We start from the raw sequence: 6000 nt of genomic DNA, 5'->3' as shown, positions 1-6000 counted from the left end.
TCATGCCTTTCCGGTCTCTGCACAAGTCACAGTAACATCAAGGCTCATTTTGTCCCTTACTGGACCTCAAACTTCATGAAAGCAGGGACTTTTGTTTGTTCACTGAAGATTCTCTTCTCTTTTAATGGCACTTGGTAGATAATAGGTATTCAATGAATGTCTAAATGAACCACCTTCCTAATAGAGAAAAGACTTGGGAAATTGGAAGTTTTAAATCCAGGCTTTGAATTCAGGCACAATGATTCTAGAAATACTACTACCTGCTACGGTCTATGGGTTCTGGTTTTCCAGAAAGACCCCTTGCCTCTGTGCTTGCTCCTCCCATGGAGGGTGAGCTGGACCTTATGACTCACCACTAGTAATAAAATATGGCAAAGTGATGGGATGTCGCCTCCATGGTTTGGTGGGTTCCAGGAAGACTGTAACATCTTGCTAGTAGATGCTTGCTGGCATGTTTTTGTTTTTTGTCATTTACCATGTTATGAGACGCCCTATGGAAGTTACATGTTGCAAGGAACCCTCACTCAGCAGCCTACAAGGAAGTGAATCTTGCCAACAAGTGTGTGAGTGCAAACTTTGTAAGTGCATCTTCCCCGATCGAACCTTCTGATGAGATTATGGCCCCAACAGTCCCTTGGGTTGCAGCCTCTGAAAGCCCATAAGCAGAAAGCCCTGCTAGACCAGACTCAAGGTCATGACCCATAAAATTAGAGATGATGAGTGTTGTTTTAAGTCACTATATTTTGGAATAATTTGTTGTGCAGCAATAGAAAACCCACACTACAACCCTTGTATGTCTGTGCTTTAATTTTGTAGAAACATTTTGTATTATATATTTCCACCCTCCTCTACCCACACTGTCAGGTCTTTGTGGACATGGACTGTGATTTGGTTACTGTTTTATCTAAGCTTTGTAGCACAGTGACTGTTTCATTGATAGAGTTCAATAAGTGATTGTCAAAAGTGATCAAGGAGACCTTCATTAAAAATAAATTGTAGTTGGGTTTTACATCAACTATAAATTAGATTGGATCCAAGGTTCCTGATAATCTTCTTTAATTTCATATGGCTGGCCAGCTAGTTCCCTGGACATCGTCTCTCTCACCTTCTCTGATGTTTTAATTCTTGAAACTAGTATTTGTAATACTAAACCTCACAGAGGACAAAGTGACCTGCCTATCCACCTGTTCTAATGAATATACTTTTAAACTTCCCAAGGAAAACTATTTCTTCTCCTTTTACACCACACAAAGATTTAGCCATAAAAAAATTCGCCTTAGAGTAATCACATCCTGAATCAATGACTCCTTTTTGAGTTTAAAAAAAAAAAAACCCTCTAACATGTTCATTTTAATTTTAAAAATGCTATTTTAAATGGTAGGGAGCCTTTTAATTCTACACTCTGGGTTATAAAAAAATAATAGATAGGCAGAAATGTGTTATTAAAGCTATTTTTCTTGGCGTTCTGGTAATTTAATAAACTGCTGAAGCTAAGCCTTGAGACTTTATGATGCAGCAAGACGATGACTTGTCTGTTGATTAATAGATTCTGGTCATCCCCCACCCACTCCCCCTGCTTCCTGGGGTGATTCCTGAAGGACAACAAGCGATTTCTGGGGAATAAGATTTGGGGAAACTTTGTGAAAAAGTGTCATCCAAGGAAATTTAAGCTCTAAGAACACCTATATACTCTTCTCTAAGACTTGGGGTGCTGGTGAGCTGGTTTAGGTGAGTCTCAGACAATAATTCCTGAGCTGTGCATTTCCATATTTGACAACTTCAGAACATTTTCCCAAATTTGAAATTTTTTGTGTCAAGGGAGTTGGGGAATAGCTTAGTCTGCTTCAACTGCCATAACAAAATGCTATAGAGTGGCTTAAATAAAAACGACAGCTGCTCTCATAGCTCTGGAGGCTGGAAAGTCCAAGATGAAGATTCCAGTAAGGTTAATTTTCATCCTGAGGCCCCTTCTCTTGGCTGGTAGGCAGTTAACACCTCAGTGGACATGGACTGAACTCCTTTAAGCTCCCACCCCTCCTTTCTGTGTTCTGTGGTAAGAGAAAATTCCCCTATATCTTCTCTTCTAGAGGCACTATCTCCATTATGAGGCCCCCATTCTCATGACCTCATCTGACTTTAGTTACTTCCCAGAGGCCTCCTCTTTAAATGGCACCATATTGGGGAGGGGTGATTTTGAGAGGGATACCAACATTTAATGCCTTACAGGGAGGCTCCTGCTATTCGACTTTCATTAGTTGACTTGCAAACCATTTTTTAGTATGTCACTTAGAAGTGGGTTTGCCTATGTGTGAAAGAAACCCGAAATAACAGTGACTTTTAAAAGGAGTCAATTTCCTCTCAACAAAGTCCAGAGCTGGTCTGACACCTCTTCCATCTGCTCTACCAACTTCATAGTGAAGCTTTAGCTTTCCAGACATCACACAAAACATCTCTGCCTGTGTGACATTTGTCCTGAACTAACTCACCTGTTCTAAATGATCATGTGTCAATCATGTAAAAAGTGGAATTCTGTTACCAAGCTAGAAGGGGAGGATGCATATTGGAGGTCAACCAGCAATCTTTGCCACACAGAGGAATGAATGACAGAACATAGCACACCTTCCCAAGGAAGGATGTCTTAGAGGAGGAGTCCTGGGGGAGGAATGGCTCCAGGTAAGCCCCTCATCTCGATGAGCCCCTCTATTTTCAAGGTCTGCTTTCTTCCTGGTCCTCCCAGGGTTTCTTTGCTTGCTGTCATGTGGGTTGTGGCTTAAACTGGAAAACAACTAAGAGGCCTTAGTTGTCTTAAGTCATTAATCATGTAAATGTCAACAAAGTTCATTCGCTCTAGGCTATGTGACCAGAAGCAGGGAACTGGGAAGAAAAGTGGATAAGAATATTGACTTTGAATCACCTATCTTGTGACCTTAGCTAAAATACTTAATCACTCTGAACCTTAGTTTCTGTATATACAATATTAATACAACTATAGTTATATATATATATATATATATATATATAGCTACCAATATATGTAACAGAGTTAATATGACCACTACATTGCATAATAAAGATGATCTATGTAGCACTGTGCTTGCAAGTGCTTAATGAGTAGTAGCTGCTATTTATTTATTTATTTAAAGATTTATTTATTTGTGCATACAGAGCTGGGGTACAGGCCAGAGACTCAGGGGCGGTGAGAGGCTTCACCAGAGACAGAGTGGGGAGCAGAACAGGCAGATCGACGAAGTACACTGCTGAGGGGAGCAGCGGGCGGGTCAGGCGAGGTCTGCCACGCCATGTGGTCACCTCCGGGACAGGCGGGAATCGAACTCATACGGAAGTGGTTTTAGCTTCTCAGTGCTGCGCTTTAACCCACGGCGCCACCAGGGAGGGCCACTGCTATTATTTTATTAAGTATTTCTAGAATCTACAAAAATATGCTCCTGCTCAACTTTGTTGCTTAAACCACACACAGACTATCATTAGTTTTAAGATTTGCAAAGCAAGTAGGTCCTGAGGAATGAAGCTGGGCATTGTGACTTGAAAACCTTTCAGATGTCGAAAGAGTAGACGTCACTTACCTGCTACTCTAACTGGGTGGGTGCCCTACGATGTGCTCTCCTATATCCTTTTAATAACCTCACCACAATCATAGTAACATTGATTTAGTTTCTAAGCTTAAAAATGTACCAGGGTAGACACTGCGTCTGTCTGAGCCACTGTTATTTCCAGAGGAATTAGTTTCAGGGAACATGTATTGAGACAGGCAGGAGAGTTGTCAGGAAGGAACCAGGGAAGGTCTGGAGTTTTCAGTCCCTCCCAGAGTTCACAATCCTGAGTCAGGTCAGGTACTTGGGATACCTATTTCCATTACTCTCCAGCAGCTTCTGGGACTCCCTGAGAGCTGAGTTGAGTCAGTAATGCATTGGAAAGGCCTTCGGCATGGGAAGCAGCCTCCCCTTCACTAAGCTTCCCCCTGAAGAATTCCTTAGGGAACCATTTCCTAAAGCCTCTGAGAATCGGAGTGTCGGGCATCTGGGGTGGGGGCCTGGGCAGCAGGCGCTTTCTGAATCAGAGGTGGTACTGGAACCCACCCAGTGCGAAGCGCCACACAGACGGTATTCTGCACGCCGGCCTCTCTTTTTTAATAAATGCTCTTATTTATTTATTTATTAAAAGAAAATGTGTGTGTGTGTGTGTGTGTGTGTGTGTATCTTTCACTGAAGCCTGAGATATGTATATGGCTTACAGGCAAACAGTGCTAAAGACGCATAAGCAAAGCAGGATTCCTGCCTCCCTTACCAATCCATCCTCTTCTCACAGAACCTTCTTCAACTCTCTTGACTCTTTATTCTGGGATTTACCTCCAGATTTCTAGATAATTATGGGAATTCCACTATCTCTCAAATCATCCATTTCAGATACTTCCTACTGACTTTACTATGATAAATGAGGATTTGGGCTCTATCCACACCCCTCTTTTCACCTCCATCCTCCCACAGCAGTTATAACACAATTTTGGTTAAATTCATATTTGTGTTTTTCATTATTATGACCATGTAAATATTTTTCACTGCAGAGTCAGTCCCAATCATTTCATTGTTTTATGGGAGTTTATAGCTAAGTTTAAGGAAAAGGCGGAGAGGAGGGACGGACGCCATGGAGTCTGTTCACCAAGTTCTGTGACCGGCAGCAAGACAGGAAGGCTTGAGGCAGAAAGGCTGAGCAAGCAGAGTTTATTGCTCCCGGGGACAGCAGCTGAGACAGAGCCCCTAGAGTGGGGTCCGCAGCTACTGCCCGCTCAGTAAGGGGGAAGGGTCTCTTATATAGATTCTAAACTCAGATTCCAAAGGGGGTGACTCATCGCTGTGTCCTTGATGTAAGGCCCAGTTCGTTCTCACCTTCAGCTAGTCCCATCCCGGATGCAAGGTCAGTTTATTACCACCTTATCAGTCCTTGGATGCAAGGTCTTTACCGCCCTAATTCAGTCCTTGTGAGTAAATCTTTAGTCACTCCCAACAAAGTTGCCCACCTCTTCCAACTACACTAAAACAACACTTGACACAATTTTCCACACAGTGATCACCGTCAGAAGAATCTATCATTTCCTCTCCCTGTAACTGGGTGGTCCCTAGGAGAAGGGAAGTTCCAGGTTCCCTGCCCCACCCAGAAGGAGGGTGGAACTGAGCAGAGAAAAAGGAGAGAGAAGAAGAGAGAAGGAGGCAGATGGAGAAGGAGACCTAAGGAGCAGCAAACATGTGATGAAGAAACCGGACTTGTTTCCTGACCCTGGACTGGTTAAGGCAGATGTGGGTGAGATACCTGTAGGGAGGCGACTATGGCAGTGTTTATATTGATTTTGATTTTGCTCTTTTCCTCTCAGATTTGTCTGGCCATTTCTGACCCTTTTCCATGGGTCCCAGCCAGAAGGTGCTTTAGTCTTGTGGCAGGCTTTCAGGCCTTGCTTTGGGCCAATCCCTTTTGGGTTGACTTTTGCCCACGAGGGGATGGGTAACTTCAGGTGTTTGATTTAGAAGTTACATTCTTTGTGTTCCATATTGTATATTCACTGTATTAAAGTCACTTTTTATTAAAGCTTTATATGTTTTGTCTTGTTGCGGCGGATGGCAGAACCCACTTAGAGCAGGCAGGTTTTGGGGCTTCAGGGGTGCCTCTCTGAATTGAGGTGCCCTATAACATCCCTACAGCCCTCTGCCCCCTCTGTCACAGCCACTGTCTGGAGGCCTCTGCCTTCCTGCTTCAACCTGGACTGGAGGTGGTGACTTTCCAGCTTAGATTTAGGGTTCTTGAGCTGGCACCTTCCATTTTCATCTCCGCGAGAATCTCTTCAGCCTCTGTCCACTGAGGGTCCTTGGAGACCTGTTTCCTGGACTCCATGTCTTGTCACTGTACCCCCACGTTTTTTAGTGGGGTACACCCTCTCTTTGTTCCCTGACTTAGGTGCTAAAAGATCATTTTTTTTCTGACGTTGTACAT

Source organism: Condylura cristata, unplaced genomic scaffold, assembly GCF_000260355.1.
Source record: "Condylura cristata isolate star-nosed mole 26May11 unplaced genomic scaffold, ConCri1.0 scaffold00008, whole genome shotgun sequence".
Taxonomy (NCBI): domain Eukaryota; kingdom Metazoa; phylum Chordata; class Mammalia; order Eulipotyphla; family Talpidae; genus Condylura; species Condylura cristata.
Note: the sequence above shows the minus strand (reverse complement) of the source record.